The sequence below is a fragment of the Pelobates fuscus genome, chromosome 9 (genome assembly GCF_036172605.1).
Source record: "Pelobates fuscus isolate aPelFus1 chromosome 9, aPelFus1.pri, whole genome shotgun sequence".
Classification (NCBI taxonomy): domain Eukaryota; kingdom Metazoa; phylum Chordata; class Amphibia; order Anura; family Pelobatidae; genus Pelobates; species Pelobates fuscus.
Window position 1 is genome coordinate 89,306,487 of NC_086325.1, and position 24,694 is coordinate 89,331,180.

At 61.0% G+C, this 24,694-nt stretch overlaps 1 protein-coding gene across 1 annotated transcript in view; it reads left to right on the plus strand.

Annotated features, from left to right (window-relative positions):
* The window catches only part of LOC134572878 (heat shock factor protein 3-like), a 96,292-nt gene that overhangs the window by 32,153 nt on the left and 39,445 nt on the right, over positions 1-24,694 (plus strand). The gene's annotated exons all lie outside the window — the stretch shown is intronic.

Below are 24,694 nucleotides of genomic sequence, written 5' to 3' on the forward strand. Positions count from 1 at the left end.
CGCGCCTGTCAGTGTGTGTGTGTGTGTGCCTGTCAGTGTGTGTGTGTGTGCGCGCCTGTCAGTGTGTGTGTGTGCGCGCCTGTCAGTGTGTGTGTGTGTGCGCGCCTGTCAGTGTGTGTGTGTGTGTGCGCGCCTGTCAGTGTGTGTGTGCACGCCTGTCAGTGTGTGTGTGCGCGCCTGTCAGTGTGTGTGTGCGCGCCTGTCAGTGTGTGTGTGCGCGCCTGTCAGTGTGTGTGTGCGCGCCTGTCAGTGTGTGTGTGTGCGCGCCTGTCAGTGTGTGTGTGCGCGCCTGTCAGTGTGTGTGCGCGCCTGTCAGTGTGTGTGCGCGCCTGTCAGTGTGTGTGCGCGCCTGTCAGTGTGTGTGCGCGCCTGTCAGTGTGTGTGTGCGCGCCTGTCAGTGTGTGTGTGCGCGCCTGTCAGTGTGTGTGCGCGCCTGTCAGTGTGTGTGCGCGCCTGTCAGTGTGTGTGTGTGTGCGCGCCTGTCAGTGTGTGTGTGTGTGTGTGCGCGCCTGTCAGTGTGTTGTGTGCGCGCCTGTCAGTGTGTGTGTGCGCGCCTGTCAGTGTGTGTGTGCGCGCCTGTCAGTGTGTGTGTGCGCGCCTGTCAGTGTGTGTGTGCGCGCCTGTCAGTGTGTGTGTGCGCGCGCCTGTCAGTGTGTGTGTGCGCGCCTGTCAGTGTGTGTGTGCGCCTGTCAGTGTGTGTGTGCGCCTGTCAGTGTGTGTGCGCGCCTGTCAGTGTGTGTGCGCGCCTGTCAGTGTGTGTGCGCGCCTGTCAGTGTGTGTGCGCGCCTGTCAGTGTGTGTGTGCGCGCCTGTCAGTGTGTGTGCGCGCCTGTCAGTGTGTGTGCGCGCCTGTCAGTGTGTGTGCGCGCCTGTCAGTGTGTGTGTGCGCGCCTGTCAGTGTGTGTGTGCGCGCCTGTCAGTGTGTGTGTGCGCGCCTGTCAGTGTGTGTGTGCGCGCCTGTCAGTGTGTGTGTGCGCGCCTGTCAGTGTGTGTGTGCGCGCCTGTCAGTGTGTGTGTGCGCGCCTGTCAGTGTGTGTGTGCGCGCCTGTCAGTGTGTGTGTGCGCGCCTGTCAGTGTGTGTGTGCGCGCCTGTCAGTGTGTGTGTGCGCGCCTGTCAGTGTGTGTGTGCGCGCCTGTCAGTGTGTGTGTGCGCGCCTGTCAGTGTGTGTGTGCGCGCCTGTCAGTGTGTGTGTGCGCGCCTGTCAGTGTGTGTGTCGCGAGCCTGTCAGTGTGTGTGTGCGCGAGCCTGTCAGTGTGTGTGTGCGCGAGCCTGTCAGTGTGTGTGTGCGCGAGCCTGTCAGTGTGTGTGTGCGCGAGCCTGTCAGTGTGTGTGTGTGCGCGAGCCTGTCAGTGTGTGTGTGTGTGCGAGCCTGTCAGTGTGTGTGTGCGCGAGCCTGTCAGTGTGTGTGTGCGCGAGCCTGTCAGTGTGTGTGTGCGCGAGCCTGTCAGTGTGTGTGTGCGCGAGCCTGTCAGTGTGTGTGTGCGCGAGCCTGTCAGTGTGTGTGTGCGCGAGCCTGTCAGTGTGTGTGTGCGCGAGCCTGTCAGTGTGTGTGTGCGCGAGCCTGTCAGTGTGTGTGTGCGCGAGCCTGTCAGTGTGTGTGTGCGCGAGCCTGTCAGTGTGTGTGTGCGCGAGCCTGTCAGTGTGTGTGTGCGCGAGCCTGTCAGTGTGTGTGCGCGAGCCTGTCAGTGTGTGTGTGCGCGAGCCTGTCAGTGTGTGTGTGCGCGAGCCTGTCAGTGTGTGTGTGCGCGAGCCTGTCAGTGTGTGTGTGTGCGCGAGCCTGTCAGTGTGTGTGTGTGCGCGAGCCTGTCAGTGTGTGTGTGTGCGCGAGCCTGTCAGTGTGTGTGTGTGTGTGTGCGCGAGCCTGTCAGTGTGTGTGTGTGTGTGAGAGCCTGTCAGTGTGTGTGTGTGTGTGTGAGAGCCTGTCAGTGTGTGTGTGTGTGTGTGTGTGTGTGTGTGCGCGAGCCTGTCAGTGTGTGTGTGTGTGTGTGTGTGCGCGAGCCTGTCAGTGTGTGTGCGCGAGCCTGTCAGTGTGTGTGTGTGCGCGAGCCTGTCAGTGTGTGTGTGCGCGAGCCTGTCAGTGTGTGTGTGTGCGCGAGCCTGTCAGTGTGTGTGTGTGTGCGCGAGCCTGTCAGTGTGTGTGTGTGTGCGCGAGCCTGTCAGTGTGTGTGTGTGCGCGCGAGCCTGTCAGTGTGTGTGTGTGCGCGCGAGCCTGTCAGTGTGTGTGTGTGCGCGCGAGCCTGTCAGTGTGTGTGTGTGCGCGCGAGCCTGTCAGTGTGTGTGTGTGCGCGCGAGCCTGTCAGTGTGTGTGTGTGCGCGCGAGCCTGTCAGTGTGTGTGTGTGCGCGCGAGCCTGTCAGTGTGTGTGTGTGCGCGCGAGCCTGTCAGTGTGTGTGTGTGTGCGCGCGCCTGTCAGTGTGTGTGTGTGCGCGAGCCTGTCAGTGTGTGTGTGTGCGCGAGCCTGTCAGTGTGTGTGTGTGCGCGCCTGTCAGTGTGTGTGTGCGCGCCTGTCAGTGTGTGTGTGCGCGCCTGTCAGTGTGTGTGTGCGCGCCTGTCAGTGTGTGTGCGCGCCTGTCAGTGTGTGTGCGCGCCTGTCAGTGTGTGTGCGCGCCTGTCAGTGTGTGTGCGCGCCTGTCAGTGTGTGTGTGCGCGCCTGTCAGTGTGTGTGTGCGCGCCTGTCAGTGTGTGTGCGCGCCTGTCAGTGTGTGTGCGCGCCTGTCAGTGTGTGTGCGCGCCTGTCAGTGTGTGTGCGCGCCTGTCAGTGTGTGTGCGCGCCTGTCAGTGTGTGTGCGCGCCTGTCAGAGTGTGTGTGCGCGCCTGTCAGTGTGTGTGTGCGCGCCTGTCAGTGTGTGTGTGCGCGCCTGTCAGTGTGTGTGTGCGCGCCTGTCAGTGTGTGTGTGCGCGCCTGTCAGTGTGTGTGTGCGCGCCTGTCAGTGTGTGTGTGCGCGCCTGTCAGTGTGTGTGTGCGCGCCTGTCAGTGTGTGTGTGCGCGCCTGTCAGTGTGTGTGTGCGCGCCTGTCAGTGTGTGTGTGCGCGCCTGTCAGTGTGTGTGTGCGCGCCTGTCAGTGTGTGTGTGCGCGCCTGTCAGTGTGTGTGTGCGAGCCTGTCAGTGTGTGTGTGTGTGTGCGCGAGCCTGTCAGTGTGTGTGTGTGTGTGTGCGCGAGCCTGTCAGTGTGTGTGTGTGTGTGTGTGCGCGAGCCTGTCAGTGTGTGTGTGTGTGTGTGTGCGCGAGCCTGTCAGTGTGTGTGTGTGTGTGCGCGAGCCTGTCTGTGTGTGTGTGTGTGTGTGCGCGAGCCTGTCAGTGTGTGTGTGCGCGAGCCTGTCAGTGTGTGTGTGCGCGAGCCTGTCAGTGTGTGTGTGCGCGAGCCTGTCAGTGTGTGTGTGCGCGAGCCTGTCAGTGTGTGTGTGCGCGAGCCTGTCAGTGTGTGTGTGCGCGAGCCTGTCAGTGTGTGTGTGCGCGAGACTGTCAGTGTGTGTGTGCGCGAGCCTGTCAGTGTGTGTGTGCGCGAGCCTGTCAGTGTGTGTGTGTGTGTGCGCGAGCCTGTCAGTGTGTGTGTGTGTGTGTGAGAGCCTGTCAGTGTGTGTGTGTGTGTGTGAGAGCCTGTCAGTGTGTGTGTGTGTGTGTGTGTGTGTGTGTGCGCGCGAGCCTGTCAGTGTGTGTGTGTGTGTGTGTGCGCGAGCCTGTCAGTGTGTGTGCGCGAGCCTGTCAGTGTGTGTGCGCGAGCCTGTCAGTGTGTGTGCGCGAGCCTGTCAGTGTGTGTGCGCGAGCCTGTCAGTGTGTGTGTGTGCGCGAGCCTGTCAGTGTGTGTGTGTGCGCGAGCCTGTCAGTGTGTGTGTGTGTGCGTGAGCCTGTCAGTGTGTGTGTGTGTGCGCGAGCCTGTCAGTGTGTGTGTGTGCGCGCGAGCCTGTCAGTGTGTGTGTGTGCGCGCGAGCCTGTCAGTGTGTGTGTGTGCGCGCGAGCCTGTCAGTGTGTGTGTGTGCGCGCGAGCCTGTCAGTGTGTGTGTGTGCGCGCGAGCCTGTCAGTGTGTGTGTGTGCGCGCGAGCCTGTCAGTGTGTGTGTGCGCGAGCCTGTCAGTGTGTGTGTGCGCGAGCCTGTCAGTGTGTGTGTGCGCGAGCCTGTCAGTGTGTGTGTGCGCGCCTGTCAGTGTGTGTGTGCGCGCCTGTCAGTGTGTGTGTGCGCGCCTGTCAGTGTGTGTGTGCGCGCCTGTCAGTGTGTGTGTGCGCGCCTGTCAGTGTGTGTGTGCGCGCCTGTCAGTGTGTGTGTGCGCGCCTGTCAGTGTGTGTGTGCGCGCCTGTCAGTGTGTGTGTGCGCGCCTGTCAGTGTGTGTGTGCGCGCCTGTCAGTGTGTGTGTGCGCGCCTGTCAGTGTGTGTGTGCGAGCCTGTCAGTGTGTGTGTGTGTGTGCGCGAGCCTGTCAGTGTGTGTGTGTGTGTGTGCGCGAGCCTGTCAGTGTGTGTGTGTGTGTGTGTGCGCGAGCCTGTCAGTGTGTGTGTGTGTGTGTGTGCGCGAGCCTGTCAGTGTGTGTGTGTGTGTGCGCGAGCCTGTCTGTGTGTGTGTGTGTGTGTGCGCGAGCCTGTCAGTGTGTGTGTGCGCGAGCCTGTCAGTGTGTGTGTGCGCGAGCCTGTCAGTGTGTGTGTGCGCGAGCCTGTCAGTGTGTGTGTGCGCGAGCCTGTCAGTGTGTGTGTGCGCGAGCCTGTCAGTGTGTGTGTGCGCGAGCCTGTCAGTGTGTGTGTGCGCGAGCCTGTCAGTGTGTGTGTGCGCGAGACTGTCAGTGTGTGTGTGCGCGAGCCTGTCAGTGTGTGTGTGCGCGAGCCTGTCAGTGTGTGTGTGTGTGTGCGCGAGCCTGTCAGTGTGTGTGTGTGTGTGTGAGAGCCTGTCAGTGTGTGTGTGTGTGTGTGAGAGCCTGTCAGTGTGTGTGTGTGTGTGTGTGTGTGTGCGCGCGAGCCTGTCAGTGTGTGTGTGTGTGTGTGTGCGCGAGCCTGTCAGTGTGTGTGCGCGAGCCTGTCAGTGTGTGTGCGCGAGCCTGTCAGTGTGTGTGCGCGAGCCTGTCAGTGTGTGTGCGCGAGCCTGTCAGTGTGTGTGTGTGCGCGAGCCTGTCAGTGTGTGTGTGTGCGCGAGCCTGTCAGTGTGTGTGTGTGTGCGTGAGCCTGTCAGTGTGTGTGTGTGTGCGCGAGCCTGTCAGTGTGTGTGTGTGCGCGCGAGCCTGTCAGTGTGTGTGTGTGCGCGCGAGCCTGTCAGTGTGTGTGTGTGCGCGCGAGCCTGTCAGTGTGTGTGTGTGCGCGCGAGCCTGTCAGTGTGTGTGTGTGCGCGCGAGCCTGTCAGTGTGTGTGTGTGCGCGCGAGCCTGTCAGTGTGTGTGTGTGCGCGCGAGCCTGTCAGTGTGTGTGTGTGTGCGCGCGAGCCTGTCAGTGTGTGTGTGTGTGCGCGCGAGCCTGTCAGTGTGTGTGTGTGTGCGCGCGAGCCTGTCAGTGTGTGTGTGTGTGCGCGCGAGCCTGTCAGTGTGTGTGTGTGTGCGCGCGAGCCTGTCAGTGTGTGTGTGTGCGCGAGCCTGTCAGTGTGTGTGTGTGCGCGAGCCTGTCAGTGTGTGTGTGTGCGCGAGCCTGTCAGTGTGTGTGTGTGCGCGAGCCTGTCAGTGTGTGTGTGTGCGCGAGCCTGTCAGTGTGTGTGTGCGCGAGCCTGTCAGTGTGTGTGTGTGCGCGAGCCTGTCAGTGTGTGTGTGTGCGCGAGCCTGTCAGTGTGTGTGTGTGCGCGAGCCTGTCAGTGTGTGTGTGTGCGCGAGCCTGTCAGTGTGTGTGTGTGTATGTGAGAGAGCCTGTCAGTGTGTGTGTGTGTGCGCGAGCCTGTCAGTGTGTGTGTGTGTGCGCGAGCCTGTCAGTGTGTGTGTGTGTGCGCGAGCCTGTCAGTGTGTGTGTGTGCGCGAGCCTGTCAGTGTGTGTGTGTGCGCGAGCCTGTCAGTGTGTGTGTGTGCGCGAGCCTGTCAGTGTGTGTGTGTGCGCGAGCCTGTCAGTGTGTGTGTGTGCGCGAGCCTGTCAGAGTGTGTGTGTGCGCGAGCCTGTCAGTGTGTGTGTGTGCGCGAGCCTGTCAGTGTGTGTGTGTGTGTGTGTGTGTGTGAGCCTTTCAGTGTGTGTGTGTGTGTGCGAGCATGTCAGTGTGTGTGTGTGTGTGTGTGTGCGCGAGCCTGTCAGTGTGTGTGTGTGTGTGTGTGCGCGAGCCTGTCAGTGTGTGTGCGCGAGCCTGTCAGTGTGTGTGTGCGCGAGCCTGTCAGTGTGTGTGTGCGCGAGCCTGTCAGTGTGTGTGTGCGCGAGCCTGTCAGTGTGTGTGTGCGCGAGCCTGTCAGTGTGTGTGTGCGCGAGCCTGTCAGTGTGTGTGTGCGCGAGCCTGTCAGTGTGTGTGTGCGCGAGCCTGTCAGTGTGTGTGTGCGCGAGCCTGTCAGTGTGTGTGTGTGCGCGAGCCTGTCAGTGTGTGTGTGTGCGCGAGCCTGTCAGTGTGTGTGTGTGCGCGAGCCTGTCAGTGTGTGTGTGTGTGCGCGAGCCTGTCAGAGTGTGTGTGTGTGCGAGAGCCTGTCAGTGTGTGTGTGTGTGCGAGAGCCTGTCAGTGTGTGTGTGTGTGCGAGAGCCTGTCAGTGTGTGTGTGTGTGCGAGAGCCTGTCAGTGTGTGTGTGTGTGCGAGAGCCTGTCAGTGTGTGTGTGTGTGCGAGAGCCTGTCAGTGTGTGTGTGTGTGTGCGAGAGCCTGTCAGTGTGTGTGTGTGTGTGTGAGAGCCTGTCAGTGTGTGTGTGTGTGCGTGTGCGCGAGCCTGTCAGTGTGTGTGTGTGTGTGTGTGTGCGCGAGCCTGTCAGTGTGTGTGCGCGAGCCTGTCAGTGTGTGTGTGTGTGCGCGAGCCTGTCAGTGTGTGTGTGTGCGCGAGCCTGTCAGTGTGTGTGTGTGCGCGAGCCTGTCAGTGTGTGTGTGTGCGCGAGCCTGTCAGTGTGTGTGTGTGCGCGAGCCTGTCAGTGTGTGTGTGTGCGCGAGCCTGTCAGTGTGTGTGTGTGCGCGAGCCTGTCAGTGTGTGTGTGTGCGCGAGCCTGTCAGTGTGTGTGTGTGCGCGAGCCTGTCAGTGTGTGTGTGTGCGCGAGCCTGTCAGTGTGTGTGTGTGCGCGAGCCTGTCAGTGTGTGTGTGTGCGCGAGCCTGTCAGTGTGTGTGTGTGCGCGCGAGCCTGTCAGTGTGTGTGCGCGCGAGCCTGTCAGTGTGTGTGTGTGCGCGAGCCTGTCAGTGTGTGTGTGTGCGCGAGCCTGTCAGTGTGTGTGTGTGCGCGAGCCTGTCAGTGTGTGTGTGTGTGTGCGCGAGCCTGTCAGTGTGTGTGTGTGCGCGAGCCTGTCAGTGTGTGTGCGCGCGAGCCTGTCAGTGTGTGTGTGTGCGCGCGAGCCTGTCAGTGTGTGTGTGTGTGCGCGAGCCTGTCAGTGTGTGTGTGTGTGTGTGTGTGTGCGCGAGCCTGTCAGTGTGTGTGTGTGTGTGCTCGAGCCTGTCAGTGTGTGTGTGTGCGCGAGCCTGTCAGTGTGTGTGTGTGCGCGAGCCTGTCAGTGTGTGTGTGTGCGCGAGCCTGTCAGTGTGTGTGTGTGCGCGAGCCTGTCAGTGTGTGTGTGCGCGAGCCTGTCAGTGTGTGTGTGTGCGCGAGCCTGTCAGTGTGTGTGTGTGCGCGAGCCTGTCAGTGTGTGTGTGTGTATGTGAGAGAGCCTGTCAGTGTGTGTGTGTGTGCGCGAGCCTGTCAGTGTGTGTGTGTGTGCGCGAGCCTGTCAGTGTGTGTGTGTGCGCGAGCCTGTCAGTGTGTGTGTGTGCGCGAGCCTGTCAGTGTGTGTGTGTGCGCGAGCCTGTCAGTGTGTGTGTGTGCGCGAGCCTGTCAGTGTGTGTGTGTGCGCGAGCCTGTCAGTGTGTGTGTGTGCGCGAGCCTGTCAGTGTGTGTGTGTGCGCGAGCCTGTCAGTGTGTGTGTGTGCGCGAGCCTGTCAGTGTGTGTGTGTGCGCGAGCCTGTCAGTGTGTGTGTGTGCGCGAGCCTGTCAGTGTGTGTGCGCGAGCCTGTCAGTGTGTGTGTGTGTGTGTGTGTGTGTGAGCCTTTCAGTGTGTGTGTGTGTGTGCGAGCATGTCAGTGTGTGTGTGTGCGCGAGCCTGTCAGTGTGTGTGTGTGTGTGTGTGCGCGAGCCTGTCAGTGTGTGTGTGCGCGAGCCTGTCAGTGTGTGTGTGCGCGAGCCTGTCAGTGTGTGTGTGCGCGAGCCTGTCAGTGTGTGAGTGCGCGAGCCTGTCAGTGTGTGTGTGCGCGAGCCTGTCAGTGTGTGTGTGTGCGCGAGCCTGTCAGTGTGTGTGTGTGCGCGAGCCTGTCAGTGTGTGTGTGTGCGCGAGCCTGTCAGTGTGTGTGTGTGTGCGCGAGCCTGTCAGTGTGTGTGTGTGTGCGAGAGCCTGTCAGTGTGTGTGTGTGTGCGAGAGCCTGTCAGTGTGTGTGTGTGTGTGCGAGAGCCTGTCAGTGTGTGTGTGTGTGCGAGAGCCTGTCAGTGTGTGTGTGTGTGCGAGAGCCTGTCAGTGTGTGTGTGTGTGCGAGAGCCTGTCAGTGTGTGTGTGTGTGCGAGAGCCTGTCAGTGTGTGTGTGTGTGCGAGAGCCTGTCAGTGTGTGTGTGTGTGCGAGAGCCTGTCAGTGTGTGTGTGTGTGTGTGAGAGCCTGTCAGTGTGTGTGTGTGTGCGTGTGCGCGAGCCTGTCAGTGTGTGTGTGTGTGTGTGTGTGCGCGAGCCTGTCAGTGTGTGTGCGCGAGCCTGTCAGTGTGTGTGCGCGAGCCTGTCAGTGTGTGTGCGCGAGCCTGTCAGTGTGTGTGTGTGCGCGAGCCTGTCAGTGTGTGTGTGTGCGCGAGCCTGTCAGTGTGTGTGTGTGCGCGAGCCTGTCAGTGTGTGTGTGTGCGCGAGCCTGTCAGTGTGTGTGTGTGCGCGAGCCTGTCAGTGTGTGTGTGTGCGCGAGCCTGTCAGTGTGTGTGTGTGCGCGAGCCTGTCAGTGTGTGTGTGTGCGCGAGCCTGTCTGTGTGTGTGTGTGCGCGCGAGCCTGTCAGTGTGTGTGCGCGCGAGCCTGTCAGTGTGTGTGCGCGCGAGCCTGTCAGTGTGTGTGTGTGCGCGAGCCTGTCAGTGTGTGTGTGTGCGCGAGCCTGTCAGTGTGTGTGTGTGTGTGCGCGAGCCTGTCAGTGTGTGTGTGTGCGCGAGCCTGTCAGTGTGTGTGCGCGCGAGCCTGTCAGTGTGTGTGTGTGCGCGCGAGCCTGTCAGTGTGTGTGTGTGTGCGCGAGCCTGTCAGTGTGTGTGTGTGTGTGTGTGTGCGCGAGCCTGTCAGTGTGTGTGTGTGTGTGCTCGAGCCTGTCAGTGTGTGTGTGTGCGCGAGCCTGTCAGTGTGTGTGTGCGCGAGCCTGTCAGTGTGTGTGTGCGCGAGCCTGTCAGTGTGTGTGTGCGCCTGTCAGTGTGTGTGCGCGCCTGTAAGTGTGTGTGCGCGCCTGTCAGTGTGTGTGCGCGCCTGTCAGTGTGTGTGCGCGCCTGTCAGTGTGTGTGCGCGCCTGTCAGTGTGTGTGTGCGCGCCTGTCAGTGTGTGTGTGCGCGCCTGTCAGTGTGTGTGTGCGCGCCTGTCAGTGTGTGTGTGCGCGCCTGTCAGTGTGTGTGTGCGCGCCTGTCAGTGTGTGTGTGCGCGCCTGTCAGTGTGTGTGTGCGCGCCTGTCAGTGTGTGTGTGCGCGCCTGTCAGTGTGTGTGTGCGCGCCTGTCAGTGTGTGTGTGCGCGCCTGTCAGTGTGTGTGTGCGCGAGCCTGTCAGTGTGTGTGTGTGTGTGCGCGAGCCTGTCAGTGTGTGTGTGTGTGTGTGCGCGAGCCTGTCAGTGTGTGTGTGTGTGTGTGTGCGCGAGCCTGTCAGTGTGTGTGTGTGTGTGCGCGAGCCTGTCTGTGTGTGTGTGTGTGTGCGCGAGCCTGTCTGTGTGTGTGTGTGTGTGCGCGAGCCTGTCAGTGTGTGTGTGCGCGAGCCTGTCAGTGTGTGTGTGCGCGAGCCTGTCAGTGTGTGTGTGCGCGAGCCTGTCAGTGTGTGTGTGCGCGAGCCTGTCAGTGTGTGTGTGCGCGAGCCTGTCAGTGTGTGTGTGCGCGAGCCTGTCAGTGTGTGTGTGCGCGAGCCTGTCAGTGTGTGTGTGCGCGAGCCTGTCAGTGTGTGTGTGCGCGAGCCTGTCAGTGTGTGTGTGCGCGAGCCTGTCAGTGTGTGTGTGTGTGTGTGAGAGCCTGTCAGTGTGTGTGTGTGTGTGTGAGAGCCTGTCAGTGTGTGTGTGTGTGTGTGTGTGTGTGCGCGAGCCTGTCAGTGTGTGTGTGTGTGTGTGTGCGCGAGCCTGTCAGTGTGTGTGCGCGAGCCTGTCAGTGTGTGTGCGCGAGCCTGTCAGTGTGTGTGTGTGCGCGAGCCTGTCAGTGTGTGTGTGTGCGCGCGAGCCTGTCAGTGTGTGTGTGTGCGCGCGAGCCTGTCAGTGTGTGTGTGTGCGCGCGAGCCTGTCAGTGTGTGTGTGTGTGCGCGAGCCTGTCAGTGTGTGTGTGTGCGCGAGCCTGTCAGTGTGTGTGTGTGCGCGAGCCTGTCAGTGTGTGTGTGTGCGCGAGCCTGTCAGTGTGTGTGTGTGCGCGAGCCTGTCAGTGTGTGTGTGTGCGCGAGCCTGTCAGTGTGTGTGTGTGCGCGAGCCTGTCAGTGTGTGTGTGTGTGTATGTGAGAGAGCCTGTCAGTGTGTGTGTGTGTGCGCGAGCCTGTCAGTGTGTGTGTGTGTGCGCGAGCCTGTCAGTGTGTGTGTGTGTGCGCGAGCCTGTCAGTGTGTGTGTGTGCGCGAGCCTGTCAGTGTGTGTGTGTGCGCGAGCCTGTCAGTGTGTGTGTGTGCGCGAGCCTGTCAGTGTGTGTGTGTGCGCGAGCCTGTCAGTGTGTGTGTGTGCGCGAGCCTGTCAGTGTGTGTGTGTGCGCGAGCCTGTCAGTGTGTGTGTGTGCGCGAGCCTGTCAGTGTGTGTGTGTGCGCGAGCCTGTCAGTGTGTGTGTGTGCGCGAGCCTGTCAGTGTGTGTGTGTGCGCGAGCCTGTCAGTGTGTGTGTGTGCGCGAGCCTGTCAGTGTGTGTGCGCGAGCCTGTCAGTGTGTGTGTGTGTGTGTGTGAGCCTTTCAGTGTGTGTGTGTGTGTGCGAGCATGTCAGTGTGTGTGTGTGTGTGTGTGCGCGCGAGCCTGTCAGTGTGTGTGTGTGTGTGCGCGAGCCTGTCAGTGTGTGTGTGCGCGAGCCTGTCAGTGTGTGTGTGCGCGAGCCTGTCAGTGTGTGTGTGCGCGAGCCTGTCAGTGTGTGTGTGCGCGAGCCTGTCAGTGTGTGTGTGCGCGAGCCTGTCAGTGTGTGTGTGCGCGAGCCTGTCAGTGTGTGTGTGCGCGAGCCTGTCAGTGTGTGTGTGCGCGAGCCTGTCAGTGTGTGTGTGTGCGCGAGCCTGTCAGTGTGTGTGTGTGCGCGAGCCTGTCAGTGTGTGTGTGTGTGCGCGAGCCTGTCAGAGTGTGTGTGTGTGCGAGAGCCTGTCAGTGTGTGTGTGTGTGCGAGAGCCTGTCAGTGTGTGTGTGTGTGCGAGAGCCTGTCAGTGTGTGTGTGTGTGCGAGAGCCTGTCAGTGTGTGTGTGTGTGTGCGAGAGCCTGTCAGTGTGTGTGTGTGTGCGCGAGCCTGTCAGTGTGTGTGTGTGTGCGCGAGCCTGTCAGTGTGTGTGTGTGTGTGTGTGTGCGCGAGCCTGTCAGTTTGTGTGTGTGTGTGCGCGAGCCTGTCAGTGTGTGTGTGTGTGCGAGCCTGTCAGTGTGTGTGTGTGTGCGAGCCTGTCAGTGTGTGTGTGTGTGCGAGCCTGTCAGTGTGTGTGTGTGTGCGAGCCTGTCAGTGTGTGTGTGTGTGCGAGCCTGTCAGTGTGTGTGTGTGTGCGAGCCTGTCAGTGTGTGTGTGTGTGCGAGCCTGTCAGTGTGTGTGTGTGTGCGAGCCTGTCAGTGTGTGTGTGTGTGCGAGCCTGTCAGTGTGTGTGTGTGTGTGCGAGCCTGTCAGTGTGTGTGTGCGAGCCTGTCAGTGTGTGTGTGTGTGTGTGTGTGAGAGCCTGTCAGTGTGTGTGTGTGTGTGTGCGCGAGCCTGTCAGTGTGTGTGTGTGTGCGCGAGCCTGTCAGTGTGTGTGTGTGTGTGTGTGTGTGTGCGCGAGCCTGTCAGTTTGTGTGTGTGTGCGCGAGCCTGTCAGTGTGTGTGTGTGTGCGAGCCTGTCAGTGTGTGTGTGTGTGCGAGCCTGTCAGTGTGTGTGTGTGTGTGTGTGCGAGAGCCTGTCAGTGTGTGTGTGTGTGTGTGCGCGAGCCTGTCAGTGTGTGTGTGTGTGCGCGAGCCTGTCAGTGTGTGTGTGTGTGTGTGTGTGCGCGAGCCTGTCAGTGTGTGTGTGTGTGCGCGAGCCTGTCAGTGTGTGTGTGTGTGTGCGAGCCTGTCAGTGTGTGTGTGTGTGCGAGCCTGTCAGTGTGTGTGTGTGTGCGAGCCTGTCAGTGTGTGTGTGTGTGCGAGCCTGTCAGTGTGTGTGTGTGCGAGCCTGTCAGTGTGTGTGTGTGTGTGCGAGCCTGTCAGTGTGTGTGTGTGTGCGAGCCTGTCAGTGTGTGTGTGTGCGAGCCTGTCAGTGTGTGTGTGTGTGTGCGAGCCTGTCAGTGTGTGTGTGTGTGCGAGCCTGTCAGTGTGTGTGTGTGTGCGAGCCTGTCAGTGTGTGTGTGTGTGCGAGCCTGTCAGTGTGTGTGTGTGTGAGAGCCTGTCAGTGTGTGTGTGTGTGTGTGCGCGAGCCTGTCAGTGTGTGTGTGTGTGCGCGAGCCTGTCAGTGTGTGTGTGTGTGTGTGTGTGTGCGCGAGCCTGTCAGTGTGTGTGTGTGTGTGCGCGAGCCTGTCAGTGTGTGTGTGTGTGCGAGCCTGTCAGTGTGTGTGTGTGTGCGAGCCTGTCAGTGTGTGTGTGTGTGCGAGCCTGTCAGTGTGTGTGTGTGTGTGCGAGCCTGTCAGTGTGTGTGTGTGTGTGTGTGCGAGCCTGTCAGTGTGTGTGTGTGTGCGAGCCTGTCAGTGTGTGTGTGTGCGAGCCTGTCAGTGTGTGTGTGTGTGCGAGCCTGTCAGTGTGTGTGTGTGTGCGAGCCTGTCAGTGTGTGTGTGTGTGCGAGCCTGTCAGTGTGTGTGTGTGTGTGCGAGCCTGTCAGTGTGTGTGTGTGCGAGCCTGTCAGTGTGTGTGTGTGTGCGAGCCTGTCAGTGTGTGTGTGTGTGTGCGAGCCTGTCAGTGTGTGTGTGTGTGCGAGCCTGTCAGTGTGTGTGTGTGTGTGTGCGAGCCTGTCAGTGTGTGTGTGTGTGCGAGCCTGTCAGTGTGTGTGTGTGTGCGAGCCTGTCAGTGTGTGTGTGTGCGAGCCTGTCAGTGTGTGTGTGTGTGCGAGCCTGTCAGTGTGTGTGTGTGCGAGCCTGTCAGTGTGTGTGTGTGCGAGCCTGTCAGTGTGTGTGTGTGCGAGCCTGTCAGTGTGTGTGTGTGCGAGCCTGCCAGAGTGTGTGTGTGTGTGTGTGTGTGTGTGAGCCTGCCAGAGTGTGTGTGTGTGTGTGTGTGCGCGCCTGTCAGTGTGTGTGTGTGTGTGCGCGCGCCTGTCAGTGTGTGTGTGCGCGCCTGTCAGTGTGTGTGTGCGCGCCTGTCAGTGTGTGTGTGTGCGCGCCTGTCAGTGTGTGTGTGTGCGCGCCTGTCAGTGTGTGTGTGCGCGCCTGTCAGTGTGTGTGTGTGTGCCTGTCAGTGTGTGTGTGTGTGCGCGCCTGTCAGTGTGTGTGTGTGTGCGCGCCTGTCAGTGTGTGTGTGTGTGCGCGCCTGTCAGTGTGTGTGTGTGTGTGCGCGCCTGTCAGTGTGTGTGTGCACGCCTGTCAGTGTGTGTGTGCGCGCCTGTCAGTGTGTGTGTGCGCGCCTGTCAGTGTGTGTGTGCGCGCCTGTCAGTGTGTGTGTGTGCGCGCCTGTCAGTGTGTGTGTGCGCGCCTGTCAGTGTGTGTGCGCGCCTGTCAGTGTGTGTGCGCGCCTGTCAGTGTGTGTGTGCGCGCCTGTCAGTGTGTGTGTGCGCGCCTGTCAGTGTGTGTGTGCGCGCCTGTCAGTGTGTGTGTGCGCGCCTGTCAGTGTGTGTGCGCGCCTGTCAGTGTGTGTGTGTGTGCGCGCCTGTCAGTGTGTGTGTGTGTGTGCGCGCCTGTCAGTGTGTGTGTGCACGCCTGTCAGTGTGTGTGTGCGCGCCTGTCAGTGTGTGTGTGCGCGCCTGTCAGTGTGTGTGTGCGCGCCTGTCAGTGTGTGTGTGTGTGCGCGCCTGTCAGTGTGTGTGTGTGCGCGCCTGTCAGTGTGTGTGCGCGCCTGTCAGTGTGTGTGCGCGCCTGTCAGTGTGTGTGTGCGCGCCTGTCAGTGTGTGTGTGCGCGCCTGTCAGTGTGTGTGTGCGCGCCTGTCAGTGTGTGTGCGCGCCTGTCAGTGTGTGTGCGCGCCTGTCAGTGTGTGTGCGCGCCTGTCAGTGTGTGTGTGCGCGCCTGTCAGTGTGTGTGTGCGCGCCTGTCAGTGTGTGTGTGCGCGCCTGTCAGTGTGTGTGTGTGTGTGTGCGCGAGCCTGTCAGTGTGTGTGTGTGTGTGCGCGAGCCTGTCAGTGTGTGTGTGTGTGTGTGCGCGAGCCTGTCAGTGTGTGTGTGTGTGTGTGCGCGAGCCTGTCAGTGTGTGTGTGTGTGTGTGTGCGCGAGCCTGTCAGTGTGTGTGTGTGTGCGCGAGCCTGTCAGTGTGTGTGTGCGCGAGCCTGTCAGTGTGTGTGTGCGCGAGCCTGTCAGTGTGTGTGTGCGCGAGCCTGTCAGTGTGTGTGTGCGCGCGAGCCTGTCAGTGTGTGTGTGCGCGCGAGCCTGTCAGTGTGTGTGTGCGCGCGAGCCTGTCAGTGTGTGTGTGCGCGCGAGCCTGTCAGTGTGTGTGTGCGCGCGAGCCTGTCAGTGTGTGTGTGCGCGCGAGCCTGTCAGTGTGTGTGTGCGCGCGAGCCTGTCAGTGTGTGTGTGCGCGCGAGCCTGTCAGTGTGTGTGTGCGCGCGAGCCTGTCAGTGTGTGTGTGCGCGAGCCTGTCAGTGTGTGTGTGCGCGAGCCTGTCAGTGTGTGTGTGCGCGAGCCTGTCAGTGTGTGTGTGTGTGTGTGAGAGCCTGTCAGTGTGTGTGTGTGTGTGTGAGAGCCTGTCAGTGTGTGTGTGTGTGTGCGCGAGCCTGTCAGTGTGTGTGTGTGTGTGTGCGCGAGCCTGTCAGTGTGTGTGTGTGTGCGCGAGCCTGTCAGTGTGTGTGCGCGAGCCTGTCAGTGTGTGTGTGTGTGTGCGAGCATGTCAGTGTGTGTGTGCGCGAGCCTGTCAGTGTGTGTGTGTGTGCGCGAGCCTGTCAGTGTGTGTGTGCGTGTGCGCGAGCCTGTCAGTGTGTGTGTGTGTGTGTGTGTGTGCGCGAGCCTGTCAGTGTGTGTGCGCGAGCCTGTCAGTGTGTGTGTGTGCGCGAGCCTGTCAGTGTGTGTGTGTGCGCGAGCCTGTCAGTGTGTGTGTGTGCGCGAGCCTGTCAGTGTGTGTGTGTGCGCGAGCCTGTCAGTGTGTGTGTGTGCGCGAGCCTGTCAGTGTGTGTGTGTGCGCGAGCCTGTCAGTGTGTGTGTGTGCGCGAGCCTGTCAGTGTGTGTGTGTGCGCGAGCCTGTCAGTGTGTGTGTGTGCGCGAGCCTGTCAGTGTGTGTGTGTGCGCGAGCCTGTCAGTGTGTGTGTGTGCGCGAGCCTGTCAGTGTGTGTGTGTGCGCGAGCCTGTCAGTGTGTGTGTGTGCGCGAGCCTGTCAGTGTGTGTGTGTGCGCGAGCCTGTCAGTGGGTGTGTGTGCGCGAGCCTGTCAGTGGGTGTGTGTGCGCGAGCCTGTCAGTGTGTGTGTGTGCGCGAGCCTGTCAGTGTGTGTGTGTGCGCGCGAGCCTGTCAGTGTGTGTGTGCGCGAGCCTGTCAGTGTGTGTGTGTGCGCGAGCCTGTCAGTGTGTGTGTGTGCGCGAGCCTGTCAGTGTGTGTGTGTGTGTGCGCGAGCCTGTCAGTGTGTGTGTGTGTGCGAGCCTGTCAGTGTGTGTGTGTGTGCGCGAGCCTGTCAGTGTGTGTGTGTGTGTGTGTGTGCGCGAGCCTGTCAGTGTGTGTGTGTGTGTGCTCGAGCCTGTCAGTGTGTGTGTGTGTGCGCGAGCCTGTCAGTGTGTGTGTGTGCGCGAGCCTGTCAGTGTGTGTGTGTGCGCGAGCCTGTCAGTGTGTGTGTGTGCGCGAGCCTGTCAGTGTGTGTGTGCGCGAGCCTGTCAGTGTGTGTGTGTGCGCGAGCCTGTCAGTGTGTGTGTGTGTGTGCGCGAGCCTGTCAGTGTGTGTGCGCGAGCCTGTCAGTGTGTGTGCGCGAGCCTGTCAGTGTGTGTGCGCGAGCCTGTCAGTGTGTGTGCGCGAGCCTGTCAGTGTGTGTGCGCGAGCCTGTCAGTGTGTGTGCGCGAGCCTGTCAGTGTGTGTGCGCGAGCCTGTCAGTGTGTGTGTGTGTGTGCGAGCCTGTCAGTGTGTGTGTGTGTGCAAGCCTGTCAGTGTGTGTGTGTGTGCGAGCCTGTCAGTGTGTGTGTGTGCGAGCCTGTCAGTGTGTGTGTGTGCGAGCCTGTCAGTGTGTGTGTGTGTGCGAGCCTGTCAGTGTGTGTGTGTGTGCGAGCCTGTCAGTGTGTGTGTGTGTGCGAGCCTGTCAGTGTGTGTGTGTGTGCGAGCCTGTCAGTGTGTGTGTGTGCGAGCCTGTCAGTGTGTGTGTGCGAGCCTGTCAGTGTGTCAGTGTGTGTGTGTGCGCGAGCCTGTCAGTGTGTGTGTGTGTGCGAGCCTGTCAGTGTGTGTGTGTGTGCGAGCCTGTCAGTGTGTGTGTGCGAGAGCCTGTCAGTGTGTGTGTGTGTGTGTGTGCGCGAGCCTGTCAGTGTGTGTGTGTGTGCGCGAGCCTGTCAGTGTGTGTGTGTGTGTGCTCGAGCCTGTCAGTGTGTGTGTGTGTGTGCTCGAGCCTGTCAGTGTGTGTGTGTGCGCGAGCCTGTCAGTGTGTGTGTGTGTGTGCGAGCCTGTCAGTGTGTGTGCGCGAGCCTGTCAGTGTGTGTGCGCGAGCCTGTCAGTGTGTGTGCGCGAGCCTGTCAGTGTGTGTGCGCGAGCCTGTCAGTGTGTGTGCGCGAGCCTGTCAGTGTGTGTGCGCGAGCCTGTCAGTGTGTGTGCGCGAGCCTGTCAGTGTGTGTGCGCGAGCCTGTCAGTGTGTGTGCGCGAGCCTGTCAGTGTGTGTGCGCGAGCCTGTCAGTGTGTGTGCGCGAGCCTGTCAGTGTGTGTGTGCGCGAGCCTGTCAGTGTGTGTGTGCGCGAGCCTGTCAGTGTGTGTGTGCGCGAGCCTGTCAGTGTGTGTGTGCGCGAGCCTGTCAGTGTGTGTGTGCGCGAGCCTGTCAGTGTGTGTGTGCGCGAGCCTGTCAGTGTGTGTGTGCGCGAGCCTGTCAGTGTGTGTGTGCGCGAGCCTGTCAGTGTGTGTGTGCGCGAGCCTGTCAGTGTGTGTGTGCGCGAGCCTGTCAGTGTGTGTGTGCGCGAGCCTGTCAGTGTGTGTGTGCGCGAGCCTGTCAGTGTGTGTGTGCGCGAGCCTGTCAGTGTGTGTGTGCGCGAGCCTGTCAGTGTGTGTGTGCGCGAGCCTGTCAGTGTGTGTGTGCGCGAGCCTGTCAGTGTGTGTGTGCGCGAGCCTGTCAGTGTGTGTGCGCGAGCCTGTCAGTGTGTGTGCGCGAGCCTGTCAGTGTGTGTGCGCGAGCCTGTCAGTGTGTGTGCGCGAGCCTGTCAGTGTGTGTGCGCGAGCCTGTCAGTGTGTGTGCGCGAGCCTGTCAGTGTGTGTGCGCGAGCCTGTCAGTGTGTGTGTGTGTGTGTGCGAGCCTGTCAGTGTGTGTGTGTGTGCGAGCCTGTCAGTGTGTGTGTGTGTGCGAGCCTGTCAGTGTGTGTGTGTGTGCGAGCCTGTCAGTGTGTGTGTGTGTGCGAGCCTGTCAGTGTGTGTGTGTGAGCCTGTCAGTGTGTGTGTGTGTGCGAGCCTGTCAGTGTGTGTGTGTGAGCCTGTCAGTGTGTGTGTGTGCGAGCCTGCCAGAGTGTGTGTGTGTGTGTGTGTGTGTGAGCCTGCCAGAGTGTGTGTGTGTGTGTGTGTGTGTGTGCGCGCCTGTCAGTGTGTGTGTGTGTGTGTGTGCGCGCCTGTCAGTGTGTGTGTGTGCGCGCCTGTCAGTGTGTGTGTGTGCGCGCCTGTCAGTGTGTGTGTGTGCGCGCCTGTCAGTGTGTGTGTGCGCGCCTGTCAGTGTGTGTGTGTGCGCGCCTGTCAGTGTGTGTGTGTGTGTGCCTGTCATTGTGTGTGTGTGTGCGCGCCTGTCAGTGTGTGTGTGTGTGCGCGCCTGTCAGTGTGTGTGTGTGTGCGCGCCTGTCAGTGTGTGCGCGCCTGTCAGTGTGTGTGTGCACGCCTGTCAGTGTGTGTGTGCGCGCCTGTCAGTGTGTGTGTGTGCGCGCCTGTCAGTGTGTGTGTGTGCGCGCCTGTCAGTGTGTGCGCGCCTGTCAGTGTGTGTGTGCACGCCTGTCAGTGTGTGTGTGCGCGCCTGTCAGTGTGTGTGTGTGCGCGCCTGTCAGTGTGTGTGTGTGCGCGCCTGTCAGTGTGTGTGCGCGCCTGTCAGTGTGTGTGCGCGCCTGTCAGTGTGTGTGTGCGCGCCTGTCAGTGTGTGTGTGCGCCTGTCAGTGTGTGTGTGCGCCTGTCAGTGTGTGTGTGCGCCTGTCAGTGTGTGTGCGCGCCTGTCAGTGTGTGTGCGCGCCTGTCAGTGTGTGTGCGCGCCTGTCAGTGTGTGTGCGCGCCTGTCAGTGTGTGTGTGCGCGCCTGTCAGTGTGTGTGTGCGCGCCTGTCAGTGTGTGTGTGCGCGCCTGTCAGTGTGTGTGTGCGCGCCTGTCAGTGTGTGTGTGCGCGCCTGTCAGTGTGTGTGTGTGCGCGAGCCTGTCAGTGTGTGTGTGTGTGTGCGCGAGCCTGTCAGTGTGTGTGTGTGTGTGTGTGCGCGAGCCTGTCAGTGTGTGTGTGTGTGTGTGCGCGAGCCTGTCAGTGTGTGTGTGTGTGTGTGTGTGTGCGCGAGCCTGTCAGTGTGTGTGTGTGCGCGAGCCTGTCAGTGTGTGTGTGCGCGAGCCTGTCAGTGTGTGTGTGCGCGAGCCTGTCAGTGTGTGTGTGCGCGAGCCTGTCAGTGTGTGTGTGCGCGAGCCTGTCAGTGTGTGTGTGCGCGAGCCTGTCAGTGTGTGTGTGCGCGAGCCTGTCAGTGTGTGTGTGCGCGAGCCTGTCAGTGTGTGTGCGCGCGAGCCTGTCAGTGTGTGTGCGCGCGAGCCTGTCAGTGTGTGTGTGCGCGAGCCTGTCTGTGTGTGCGCGAGCCTGTCAGTGTGTGTGTGCGCGAGCCTGTCTGTGTGTGCGCGAGCCTGTCTGTGTGTGCGCGAGCCTGTCAGTGTGTGTGTGCGCGAGCCTGTCAGTGTGTGTGTGCGCGAGCCTGTCAGTGTGTGTGTGCGCGAGCCTGTCAGTGTGTGTGTGCGCGAGCCTGTCAGTGTGTGTGTGCGCGAGCCTGTCAGTGTGTGTGTGCGCGAGCCTGTCAGTGTGTGTGTGCGCGAGCCTGTCAGTGTGTGTGTGCGCGAGCCTGTCAGTGTGTGTGTGTGTGTGTGAGAGCCTGTCAGTGTGTGTGTGTGTGTGAGAGCCTGTCAGTGTGTGTGTGTGTGTGAGAGCCTGTCAGTGTGTGTGTGTGTGTGAGAGCCTGTCAGTGTGTGTGTGTGTGTGTGAGAGCCTGTCAGTGTGTGTGTGTGTGTGTGTGTGCGCGCGAGCCTGTCAGTGTGTGTGTGTGTGTGCGCGAGCCTGTCAGTGTGTGTGTGTGTGTGTGTGTGTGCGCGAGCCTGTCAGTGTGTGTGCGCGAGCCTGTCAGTGTGTGTGCGCGAGCCTGTCAGTGTGTGCGCGAGCCTGTCAGTGTGTGTGTGTGCGCGCGAGCCTGTCAGTGTGTGTGTGTGCGCGAGCCTGTCAGTGTGTGTGTGTGCGCGCGAGCCTGTCAGTGTGTGTGTGTGCGCGAGCCTGTCAGTGTGTGTGTGTGCGCGAGCCTGTCAGTGTGTGTGTGTGCGCGCGAGCCTGTCAGTGTGTGTGTGTGTGCGCGAGCCTGTCAGTGTGTGTGTGCGCGCGAGCCTGTCAGTGTGTGTGTGCGCGAGCCTGTCAGTGTGTGTGTGTGCGCGAGCCTGTCAGTGTGTGTGTGTGCGCGAGCCTGTCAGTGTGTGTGTGTGTGCGCGAGCCTGTCAGTGTGTGTGTGTGCGCGAGCCTGTCAGTGTGTGTGTGTGCGCGAGCCTGTCAGTGTGTGTGTGTGCGCGAGCCTGTCAGTGTGTGTGTGTGCGCGAGCCTGTCAGTGTGTGTGTGTGCGCGAGCCTGTCAGTGTGTGTGTGTGCGCGAGCCTGTCAGTGTGTGTGTGTGCGCGAGCCTGTCAGTGTGTGTGTGTGCGCGAGCCTGTCAGTGTGTGTGTGTGTATGTGAGAGAGCCTGTCAGTGTGTGTGTGTGTGTGTGCGCGAGCCTGTCAGTGTGTGTGTGTGTGCGCGAGCCTGTCAGTGTGTGTGTGTGTGCGCGAGCCTGTCAGTGTGTGTGTGTGCGCGAGCCTGTCAGTGTGTGTGTGTGCGCGAGCCTGTCAGTGTGTGTGTGTGCACGAGCCTGTCAGTGTGTGTGCACGAGCCTGTCAGTGTGTGTGCGCGAGCCTGTCAGTGTGTGTGTGTGTGTGTGTGTGTGTGTGAGACTTTCAGTGTGTGTGTGTGTGCGAGCATGTCAGTGTGTGTGTGTGTGTGTGTGTGCGCGAGCCTGTCAGTGTGTGTGTGTGTGTGTGCGCGAGCCTGTCAGTGTGTGTGTGTGTGTGCGCGAGCCTGTCAGTGTGTGTGTGTGTGTGTGCGCGAGCCTGTCAGTGTGTGTGTGCGCGAGCCTGTCAGTGTGTGTGTGCGCGAGCCTGTCAGTGTGTGTGTGCGCGAGCCTGTCAGTGTGTGTGTGCGCGAGCCTGTCAGTGTGTGTGTGCGCGAGCCTGTCAGTGTGTGTGTGCGCGAGCCTGTCAGTGTGTGTGTGCGCGAGCCTGTCAGTGTGTGTGTGCGCGAGCCTGTCAGTGTGTGTGTGCGCGAGCCTGTCAGTGTGTGTGTGCGCGAGCCTGTCAGTGTGTGTGTGCGCGGGCCTGTCAGTGTGTGTGTGCGCGAGCCTGTCAGTGTGTGTGTGCGCGAGCCTGTCAGTGTGTGTGTGCGCGAGCCTGTCAGTGTGTGTGTGCGCGAGCCTGTCAGTGTGTGTGTGTGCGCGAGCCTGTCAGTGTGTGTGTGTGCGAGAGCCTGTCAGTGTGTGTGTGTGTGTGTGCGAGAGCCTGTCAGTGTGTGTGTGTGTGCGAGAGCCTGTCAGTGTGTGTGTGTGTGTGTGTGAGAGCCTGTCAGTGTGTGTGTGTGTGTGCGTGTGTGCGAGCCTGTCAGTGTGTGTGTGTGTGTGTGTGCGCGAGCCTGTCAGTGTGTGTGTGCGCGCGAGCCTGTCAGTGTGTGTGTGTGCGCGAGCCTGTCAGTGTGTGTGTGTGCGCGAGCCTGTCAGTGTGTGTGTGTGCGCGAGCCTGTCAGTGTGTGTGTGTGCGCGAGCCTGTCAGTGTGTGTGTGTGCGCGAGCCTGTCAGTGTGTTTGTGTGCGCGAGCCTGTCAGTGTGTGTGTGTGCGCGAGCCTGTCAGTGTGTGTGTGTGCGCGAGCCTGTCAGTGTGTGTGTGTGCGCGAACCTGTCAGTGTGTGTGTGTGCGCGAGCCTGTCAGTGTGTGTGTGTGCGCGAGCCTGTCAGTGTGTGTGTGTGCGCGAGCCTGTCAGTGTGTGTGTGTGCGCGAGCCTGTCAGTGTGTGTGTGTGCGCGAGCCTGTCAGTGTGTGTGTGTGCGCGAGCCTGTCAGTGTGTGTGTGCGCGAGCCTGTCAGTGTGTGTGTGTGCGCGAGCCTGTCAGTGTGTGTGTGTGCGCGAGCCTGTCAGTGTGTGTGTGTGTGTGCGCGAGCCTGTCAGTGTGTGTGTGTGTGTGCGCGAGCCTGTCAGTGTGTGTGTGTGTGCGAGCCTGTCAGTGTGTGTGTGTGTGTGCGCGAGCCTGTCAGTGTGTGTGTGTGTGTGCGCGAGCCTGTCAGTGTGTGTGTGCGCGCCTGTCAGTGTGTGTGTGCGCGCCTGTCAGTGTGTGTGTGCGCGCCTGTCAGTGTGTGTGTGTGCGCGAGCCTGTCAGTGTGTGTGTGTGTGTGCGCGAGCCTGTCAGTGTGTGTGTGTGTGTGTGTGCGCGAGCCTGTCAGTGTGTGTGTGTGTGTGTGCGCGAGCCTGTCAGTGTGTGTGTGTGTGTGTGTGTGTGCGCGAGCCTGTCAGTGTGTGTGTGTGCGCGAGCCTGTCAGTGTGTGTGTGCGCGAGCCTGTCAGTGTGTGTGTGCGCGAGCCTGTCAGTGTGTGTGTGCGCGAGCCTGTCAGTGTGTGTGTGCGCGAGCCTGTCAGTGTGTGTGTGCGCGAGCCTGTCAGTGTGTGTGTGCGCGAGCCTGTCAGTGTGTGTGTGCGCGAGCCTGTCAGTGTGTGTGCGCGCGAGCCTGTCAGTGTGTGTGCGCGCGAGCCTGTCAGTGTGTGTGTGCGCGAGCCTGTCTGTGTGTGCGCGAGCCTGTCAGTGTGTGTGTGCGCGAGCCTGTCTGTGTGTGCGCGAGCCTGTCTGTGTGTGCGCGAGCCTGTCAGTGTGTGTGTGCGCGAGCCTGTCAGTGTGTGTGTGCGCGAGCCTGTCAGTGTGTGTGTGCGCGAGCCTGTCAGTGTGTGTGTGCGCGAGCCTGTCAGTGTGTGTGTGCGCGAGCCTGTCAGTGTGTGTGTGCGCGAGCCTGTCAGTGTGTGTGTGCGCGAGCCTGTCAGTGTGTGTGTGTGTGTGTGAGAGCCTGTCAGTGTGTGTGTGTGTGTGAGAGCCTGTCAGTGTGTGTGTGTGTGTGAGAGCCTGTCAGTGTGTGTGTGTGTGTGAGAGCCTGTCAGTGTGTGTGTGTGTGTGTGAGAGCCTGTCAGTGTGTGTGTGTGTGTGTGTGTGCGCGCGAGCCTGTCAGTGTGTGTGTGTGTGTGCGCGAGCCTGTCAGTGTGTGTGTGTGTGTGTGTGTGTGCGCGAGCCTGTCAGTGTGTGTGCGCGAGCCTGTCAGTGTGTGTGCGCGAGCCTGTCAGTGTGTGCGCGAGCCTGTCAGTGTGTGTGTGTGCGCGCGAGCCTGTCAGTGTGTGTGTGTGCGCGAGCCTGTCAGTGTGTGTGTGTGCGCGCGAGCCTGTCAGTGTGTGTGTGTGCGCGAGCCTGTCAGTGTGTGTGTGTGCGCGAGCCTGTCAGTGTGTGTGTGTGCGCGCGAGCCTGTCAGTGTGTGTGTGTGTGCGCGAGCCTGTCAGTGTGTGTGTGCGCGCGAGCCTGTCAGTGTGTGTGTGCGCGAGCCTGTCAGTGTGTGTGTGTGCGCGAGCCTGTCAGTGTGTGTGTGTGCGCGAGCCTGTCAGTGTGTGTGTGTGTGCGCGAGCCTGTCAGTGTGTGTGTGTGCGCGAGCCTGTCAGTGTGTGTGTGTGCGCGAGCCTGTCAGTGTGTGTGTGTGCGCGAGCCTGTCAGTGTGTGTGTGTGCGCGAGCCTGTCAGTGTGTGTGTGTGCGCGAGCCTGTCAGTGTGTGTGTGTGCGCGAGCCTGTCAGTGTGTGTGTGTGCGCGAGCCTGTCAGTGTGTGTGTGTGCGCGAGCCTGTCAGTGTGTGTGTGTGTATGTGAGAGAGCCTGTCAGTGTGTGTGTGTGTGTGTGCGCGAGCCTGTCAGTGTGTGTGTGTGTGCGCGAGCCTGTCAGTGTGTGTGTGTGTGCGCGAGCCTGTCAGTGTGTGTGTGTGCGCGAGCCTGTCAGTGTGTGTGTGTGCGCGAGCCTGTCAGTGTGTGTGTGTGCACGAGCCTGTCAGTGTGTGTGCACGAGCCTGTCAGTGTGTGTGCGCGAGCCTGTCAGTGTGTGTGTGTGTGTGTGTGTGTGTGTGAGACTTTCAGTGTGTGTGTGTGTGCGAGCATGTCAGTGTGTGTGTGTGTGTGTGTGTGCGCGAGCCTGTCAGTGTGTGTGTGTGTGTGTGCGCGAGCCTGTCAGTGTGTGTGTGTGTGTGCGCGAGCCTGTCAGTGTGTGTGTGTGTGTGTGCGCGAGCCTGTCAGTGTGTGTGTGCGCGAGCCTGTCAGTGTGTGTGTGCGCGAGCCTGTCAGTGTGTGTGTGCGCGAGCCTGTCAGTGTGTGTGTGCGCGAGCCTGTCAGTGTGTGTGTGCGCGAGCCTGTCAGTGTGTGTGTGCGCGAGCCTGTCAGTGTGTGTGTGCGCGAGCCTGTCAGTGTGTGTGTGCGCGAGCCTGTCAGTGTGTGTGTGCGCGAGCCTGTCAGTGTGTGTGTGCGCGAGCCTGTCAGTGTGTGTGTGCGCGGGCCTGTCAGTGTGTGTGTGCGCGAGCCTGTCAGTGTGTGTGTGCGCGAGCCTGTCAGTGTGTGTGTGCGCGAGCCTGTCAGTGTGTGTGTGCGCGAGCCTGTCAGTGTGTGTGTGTGCGCGAGCCTGTCAGTGTGTGTGTGTGCGAGAGCCTGTCAGTGTGTGTGTGTGTGCGAGAGCCTGTCAGTGTGTGTGTGTGTGCGAGAGCCTGTCAGTGTGTGTGTGTGTGTGTGTGAGAGCCTGTC